At 34.6% G+C, this 8,981-nt stretch overlaps 1 protein-coding gene across 7 annotated transcripts in view; it reads right to left on the bottom strand.

Annotated features, from left to right (window-relative positions):
• LOC106874915 (transmembrane protein 164) overlaps nucleotides 1-8,981 on the bottom strand; it is a 74,533-nt gene that overhangs the window by 59,284 nt on the left and 6,268 nt on the right. The window contains exon 1 of one of the 7 annotated variants that reach the window (XM_089352636.1): nucleotides 6,943-7,020. The exons of the other annotated variants lie outside the window; for them this stretch is intronic. The gene's annotated coding sequence lies outside the window, so the exon portion shown is untranslated. Of the gene's footprint in view, nucleotides 1-6,942; nucleotides 7,021-8,981 lie in introns of those variants that run through there. 7 annotated transcript variants of the gene reach the window in all.

The raw sequence follows: 8,981 nt of genomic DNA on the forward strand, positions 1-8,981 counted from the left end.
GAGGCTCTAAGTAATAACAGTGTAGCAAAACAGCGGTGCATCAGCATGGCCACAGCTCTGAGCTGAAACTACAGAAAAAATAAAAAGAAAAAATATATATATATGAATATATATTGTTTTTATATATGAATATATATATATATATATATATATATATATATATGAATATATATATATGAATATATATATATGAGTATATATATATGAGTATATATATATGAGTATATATATATATATATAAGTATATATATGTATATATATATATATATGAGTATATATATATGAGTATATATATATGAGTATATATATATATATATAAGTATATATATGTATATATATATATATATGAGTATATATATATATATATATATATATAGATGAGTATATATATATATATATATATATATAGATATATATATATATAGATATATATATATATAGATATATATATATATAGATATATATATATATAGATATATATATATATAGATATATATATATATAGATATATATATATATAGATATATATATATATAGATATATATATATATAGATATATATATATATAGATATATATATATATAGATATATATATATATAGATATATATATATATAGATATATATATATATATATATATATATATATATATATATATATATATATATATATATATATATATATATATATATATATATATATATATATATATATATATATATATATATATATATATATATATATATATATATATATATATATATATATATATATATATATATATATATATGAGTATATATATATATATATATATATATATATATATATATATATATATATATATATATATATATGAGTATATATATATATATATATATATATATATATATATATATGAGTATATATATATATATATATATATATATATATATATATATATATGAGTATATATATATATATATATATATATATATATATATATATATATATATATATATATATATATGAATATATTTAAAAACTTAAGGAATGGAGAAAACGCATGTTATAGCTATAACATGCGTTTTCTCCATTCCTTAAATTTTTAAATATACTCAAATACCCAAAATATCAAGGAGTTTCTGCCTCACCAACAGGAATTACACCACAGTTATTTTGTGATCTTTGCTACTTTGGTTTCTATTAACCCATTTATTCTATCCGAATTATTATTTATTAGGATAGAATAAATACATATAATTAAATACATATGAATATATATATATATATATATATGAGTATATATATATATATATATATATATATATATATGAGTATATATATCATCATCATCATCATTTAACGTCCGCTTTCCATGCTAGCATGGGTTGGACAATTTGACTGAGGACTGGTGAAACCAGATGGCTACACCAGGCTCCAATCTGATTTGGCAGAGCTTCTACAGCTGGATGCCCTATATGAATATATATATATAAATATATATATATATATATATGAATATATATATATATATGAATATATATATAGAGGAGAAGTTTCAGGTGTGGAAGCAAGGTCTAGAATTGAAGGGCTTTAGAGTCAACCTAGCTAAAACCAAAATCCTAATAAGTAGGAAGGTAGATAAAACACAAACCCCTTCAGGTAGATGGCCCTGCTCAGTATGTAGAAAAGGAGTAGGTAGTAACTCTATAAGATGTACCCGGTGCAAGCTATGGACACATAAGAGGTGCAGCAACATCAAAGGCAGGTTAACTAGCAAGTTAGTTTTTGTTTGTGGCAGATGTTCAGGTGCAATAAAGACTGTAAACAAACAGGAAACAACTTCTATCTCATTCCAGGGTGAAAAACTAGAGGTAGTCGATAGCTTCCACTATCTGGGCGACCAAGTTAGTAGTGGGGGTGGGTGCGCTGAAAGTGTAGCTGCTAGAATAAGGATAGCCTGGGCAAAGTTTAGAGAGCTCTTACCCCTGCTGGCGACAAAGGGACTCTCACTCAGAGTAAAAGGCAGACTGTATGACGCATGCGTACGAACAACCATGCTACATGGCAGTGAAACATGGGCTGTAACTGCTGAGGACATACGTAAGCTCGCAAGGAATGAAGCCAGTATGCTCCGTTGGATGTGTAATGTCAATGTGAATACCCGTCAGAGTGTAAGTATCTTGAGAGAAAAGCTGAACATTAGAAGCATCAGTTGTGGCGTGCAAGAGAGACGATTGCGCTGGTATGGACATGTGGTGAGAATGGATGAGGATAGCTGCATGAAAAAGTGCCACACCCTAACAGTTGAGGGAACCCGTGGAAGAGGTAGGCCCAGGAAGACCTGGGCTGAGGTGGTGAGGCAAGACCTTCGTACATTGGGCCTCACCGAGGCGATGACTACTGACCGAGACCTTTGGAAATGTGCTGTGCGTGAGAAGACCCGGCAAGCCAAGTAAGATCGTTGCCAGTGCCCCTGGACTGGTTCTTGTGCGGGTGGCACATGAGATGCACCATTTTGAGCGTGGCCGTTGCCAGTACCGCCTGACTGGCTCCCGTAGGATTTTCGAGCGAGATCGTTGCCAGTGCCCCTGGACTGGCTTGTGCAGGTGGCACATAAAAGACACCATTTCGAGCGTGGCCGTTTTCGTGCGGGTGACACGTAAAAGCACCCACTACACTCTCTGAGTGGTTGGCGTTAGGAAGGGCATCCAGCTGTAGAAACTCTGCCAAATCAGACTGGAGCCTGGTGTTGCCATCCAGTTTCACCAGTCCTCAGTCAAATCGTCCAACCCATGCTAGCATGGAAAGCGGACGTTGATGATGATGATGATGATGATGATATGAAAATATATATATATATATATATATATGAATATATACTGATAAGGATAAAAATCCAAATTTACAGGTAAAAACTCAACTCAATTCAATTTATCAAAAATTAAAAATTAAATTAAGTTTCACAGTATATAATATATAAATTTATAATTTAGAGAAAAGAAGCAAAGTTCATGAATTCATCCATGAAAATCCGCTGTCACATACAGAAAAAATTAATAAGTAAATACACGATAAATAAGTATAATAAAATACAAAGTAAAAATCATAAAATAATAATAATAAAATGACTACACGTGTTTCATAACCAATTTTTCAAATAGAAAATAAAATATAATCAAATATAGTCAATAGTATAAAGTTTAACATTTTTGTTTAAAACAAAACTTCAATTAGTTTAGTTTAGTGTTGCATTTATTTCCAATAATATTCTTTACATGCTATTTACATGCCACTAACACGGAAGCCAGACAGCTGCTCTGGAAATGATCACGCTCGGACGATGCTGTTAGTGCTCCACTGGCACACGTGCCAGTCATCAAATATGGTTCAATTACGATTTCGATTTCACTTGCCCCAACAGGTCTTCGCAAGCAGAGTTTAGTGTCCAATGAAGGAGAGATTGGCATGGGCCAGTCGTCAAATTTGGTTCGATTTCGATTTCAATTTCACTTGCCTCAACAGGTCTTCGCAAGCAGGGTTTAGTGTCCAATGAAGTAAAGATACGAGCTGGCTACACTTCTGGCACGATGATGATGATGATGCATATATGTATGTATATATATATGTATATGTATATATTTATGTATATATATATATATGTGTGTATATCTATATATATGCATATATATATTTATATGTATATATATATATGTATATATATATATATATGTATATATATATTTACATATATGTGTATATATATATATGTATGTATATATATTTATGTATATATATGTATGTATATATATATTTATGTGTATATATGATTTGATTTGAATGATATGATCTACATCCAGCTCATGAGTTGTGGCCATGGTGGGGCACTGCCAGTTGGTGTTGCTACTTAATTTTACTTCACGAATGCTTTTTAGGAATTGACATTTGGTGCATGATGGTGTTTGATGCCACTGCCCTCATCTGCATCTCCTGCCGCGAAGTTGGCTCATCTGGGACACTCAACAGTAAGAGGTCCAGCTTTATTTTGAAGACACCTACATCCACCTCGTGCAGGTCTGTCAGGTCCTTTGGGAGGATATTGAAGAGCTATGGTCCTTTGAAGCCCAGGTTCTTGCAGTATCTTGTCCTATAACTTGGTGGCAAATTTGGAGCCTTGGCACTATGCAGTGGCACCCAGTTCTCGTATTTGTGTAACTCTAGATGCCAAAGTTTGGGACAATATATATATATATATATATATACACACACACACATATATATATACATATATATATGTATGCACATATACACGCACATATATATACACATATACATACAAAAACATATACACATATACATATACACATACATATACATATATATGTGTGTGTGTGCATATATGTGTATATATTTATATATATATCTATGTGTGTCTCTCTGTGATTGTTTGTCCCCCACCACCCCTGACAACTGATGTCAGCTTCCTTCTAACTTAGTGGTTTGGCAAAGGACACTGATAGAATAAGTACTAGGCATTAAAGAAAATGTCCTGGGGTTGATTTATTTGACTAAAATCTTTCAAAGTGGTGCCCCAGCATGGCCGCAGTCAAATGACTGAAACAAGTAAAAGATAAAAGATTTGTATCATCACCAGAGTTAGCTGTTATGTAGCCCCCCCCCCAATCACCTCCCATTGAATTGATATTATACAGTATGAGGTTAATCAGCTGAATGTCTAGCTATGACTAGCTATGACTCACACATCTGAAGCATTACTTGACTAGCCACAATTCCCAACTATTTGTTGTTTCACCTTTCACTACTGTCTTTAAAATGGAGACTGTAGTCTTGCATAAAACATGTCGGAAAAGAAGATTGAACAGTTATGGCTTGAATGTTGTGCAAACAATAAAAAGCTCGAGGCCAGAGAAACCAGTAGCAATTCATCATCATCATCATTGTTTTAATGCCTACTTTTTCATGCTTGCATGAATTAGAGAGAATTCGTCAAGGGGGATTTCATGCTGATGATATCATCATTTAACTTTTCCATGCTGGCATGGGTTGGACAGTTTGACAGGAGCTAGCAAGTCAGAGGACTGTGCCATGCTTAACTCTCTGCTTTGGCATGGTTTCCTAACACTAACCACTTTACAGAGTAAAGCTGGGTGCTTTGTACATGGTACCAGCAAAATCACCAAGTAACTTGCAAGACAAGACCACTCACCTGAGGGGTGAGTAGTATTGAGACTGAGGGAGGTGGCTTTGTGCCAAGTGGCATGAGGTTAGAGTGTAAGAGAGGGATGGAAATAGGTATCTTGCAGTAGAAGAGATACATGGCTGCCTCAGTTAGAGAGAAAAGAGAGAGAGAGATGGTGAAGATGCATTGAGACATGTCCTCATGTTAGATGAAGGGGTATATAAGTGGTACAGAGAATCGGTTGGTGGGGGGGGGGGGCAAGATTGCAAGAATGCCAAAGGAAAGTTGGTGAATAGGGAAAGGTATGCAGTGAGTTGCTAGCACGAGTAGAGAGAGGAATGTTAGGAAGATGAGCCAATAGGAAGAGGGGCATATGTACATATGCATCATCATCATCGTTTAATATCTATGCTCCGTACTGGTATGAGTTGGAGAGTTTGACAGGATCCAATGTGTCCAAGGACTGTATCAGGCTCCAATGTTTGCTTCGACATGGTTTCTACATCTGGATGCCCTTCCTAATGCTAACCACTTTACAGTGTGGTCTAGGTGCTTTCTTCATACCACCTGGACTATTCAGGTCGCCATGCAGTTTGCAGGACTATAAAGCCTGGGGGAGTTGGGGGTAGTCAGCTTCAATGCTAGGGGCCAAAAGGGTTATTATGGGAGGTAGGGAGCAGGACAGTTCTTGTAGATGGATGTGCAAGGCTACTCACATTTAGTAGGAGAAAGAGAAAGTGAAAATAATCAGCAGGAGCTGAAAGAGATAGATAATAGTGATGAGGTGCCCAATGGCCCTACAAGGCAAAATGAGTAGAAGTGAGGGAGGAGGTGAGTGGTTTGCAAGACTATGGAAAGAAGAATGAGAGGATAGAGCAGACTGCTACACTGGTAAGATTGAAGGGTGGATGAACAAGAACTAGGAACTGAGGAAGATGGGGCGGGGTTGCAGAAGAGAGTTGGGGGTGGTGAGCAGCAGTAGTAGTAAAGATGATACAGTTGCAATGACAGGTTTCCACATAATTTCCATCTGCCAAATTCATTCACAAGGTATTGGTCATCTCAGGGCTACAGTAAAAGACATTTTCCTATGGTGCTGCACAGTGGGACTGAACCTGAAATAACATGGTTGTAAAGCAAGCTTCTTAACCAGCCACAGTCATGCCAGCACCTATAATCACATACAGAATTAAAGAATTGGCATGTTCTTGGGTGTATTACCTCATTTTTCTTTGGGAAGTTATTTTAAAAACAAATTCTTTGTACACTAAGAACAATGCCTGAACGATTAAAGAAATGGAGGACCGAGTACAAGGTAATAAGCATAAGCCTTATTTCAGCCATTGGAAGTATCCCTCTCTCTCTCTCTCTCTCTCTCTCTCTCTCAAAGCAAGAAGGTATACTTTCCGTTTAGGCCAGTAGAAATAATCATGGTAGTGATAATAATAGCAATGAAAGTAGAAAAGTAATAGAAAAGAGACTAACAGTAATAACAGAAAAACAAAATCTAGTTATTTGTATGGGAATTTCCTAAATGTTTGTCGAATAAAAGGCACCTGTCTAGGTATTTTTCAATTGATCACAACTCCACTTAAGACAGGAATTCAGGCTATTATTGTTTTAGCCAATATTGAGCAGAGCTACATTTATGAATTTAATAGAAGGTAGTATGTACTGGAATACAGTTTCTATTCACAGACTACAAACATAAGTATGCCAGCTACATCTGCCAATCGTACTTTAACACATAACAATAATACTTACACAATCCATCTGGGCAAAAATGTAAGAACATCTTCAATTGTTTTCTATTATTTCCATTCTCACTGCTCGCCTGCTGTATTTTCTACTGTTATTGAATTTCTACTATTTCAGGCTTGTGTATAGATCATAAAACCTTACTTAAATGTGTTTATTTTTGACTTTCAAAAGTCACTCACAATCTTCTATTAGTGAATTAAAACTGTAATATTGATTGATAGATAGACAGCAAGATAACAGGTTAATGTAGATATATGGCTCACATCCTGCAGATAGCTGTCCACCTTATATATATATATATATTTATAATAATACAAATGATATATGAGCATATGCATATATGAACATACCTACATCTACATGTATATATAGATACATATCCAGGTACAGGACGTCAAAAAAGGAACGGGAACATAAATAAAGCACAAAAAACCGACTTTTTTTTACAGACAAAAGAATGAACACATAGGAAAACAGACGAGTCACTTATGGAACTTTTCCTTCATCAGCTGCCTCTATTCTAAACTAGGCATTTCGACACACATACACTCTTACATCATCTTCATAATCATCATTATTATTTTCATGTCCACTTTTCTATGCTTGTATGTGTCCTTTCCAAAACAGTGTCACAACATTTGTTGTGCTTGTTTGTCATCGTTTTTTGTGAGTTCAACGTCCTGAGATCAGCTTCTACTTCTCTCCATATCTTCCTTGGTTTTCCTTTGCCACAGTTTCATTCCACTTTGATATCCTCACACTTCTTTATTCAACTGTTATTTTCAATGAACATTACGTGTCTGTACTGACACGGACTCCATTCTTGCACACTACAACCGATTCCACTTATCTGCATCACACCAACCATGCACACAAACATTACACACCCAGTAGAACATAAGTACTTTATTTCTCTCCAACCTTCACACATCCTTTGTGTTCAGTGCTCATGTTCCACTGCCATGCAGCATCACACATTTTACACAAGCAATATACAATATAACCTACACTCAAAGAGAGAACCCCCTTCTTGCTAGGAGAGGTAAGGTAATAGTTCTTTGACCTTTTCAAAGTTAGTCCTTATTCTGGCTACTATGCTTTCACCCTCTTCTACTTAGTGTGCAATCAAATCTGGATGCAGAGTGATACACAAGATGAGCAACTGAAAGATGAGGGATGTGTGTGTGTGTGTGTGTGTGTGTGTTAAGCAAAGGCTGCTCCCACTGGCTATGTCCATCTAGTTTTAAACAGTATTAGTCAGCCTTGTAAGTAGCGGCAACATTATGAATTTAATGAGAAGTTCATTGTATGTACTAAGTTACATTCTTCCAGCAGCAAACATCTCATGTAATAAACAAAGAATGGTCAGAGACAGACAGTGATGGAAGGAGTCCAGAGAATGATTCCTCCTTCAGAGGTGATGAAGCCCTGGGTGTAGGATTGAAGAAACCAAGATAAATTTATTTCTTAACTTTTCCAGCACCAGTTCTGTAGATTCTTTTGATAAAATATATAAAAAAATTTTTTTATCAAATTAAGAATTTAACCTGTTATACCACTAATGCTCTGGAGAAAGGCATGAACATCACAAAGTCACATCCTTTGCACAAATGAATTTGAGGTTTAATGAAAATGTGAACTACTGCTACTAATGAGCAGTAAGAGCAGAACAGAGACCCAAGACCCCCAAACCTGATTTTGCTTTCCATATGCAGGAATACATTAACTTAATGTTGGGAATTAGTTCCAAGACATGCAACTCAAAATGACGTAACATGCAAAAACATTCTAAAGTATTTTTTTAGCTTATATTTATTTTAATGAATAGTTTTGTACATATTTTCATATGTATTTTATCTGATTTTCTACTTTAGTGTTGGTTTTTAGGTGGTGTTTTAATTTTTGTGCATTTAAAAATGTTTGCTGCGATTGATGCAAAGTCAGATAAATCAACTGAAGTTGAGATGAATTTTTTAAATCAAATAAACAGCAAAGTTGAAAAAGATGTAACCTGAACTGATGTAAGTTGAGGTATGCCTATA

The sequence above is a fragment of the Octopus bimaculoides genome, chromosome 1 (genome assembly GCF_046866305.1).
Source record: "Octopus bimaculoides isolate indiv1 chromosome 1, ASM4686630v1, whole genome shotgun sequence".
In the NCBI taxonomy this organism is placed as follows: Eukaryota; Metazoa; Mollusca; class Cephalopoda; order Octopoda; family Octopodidae; genus Octopus; species Octopus bimaculoides.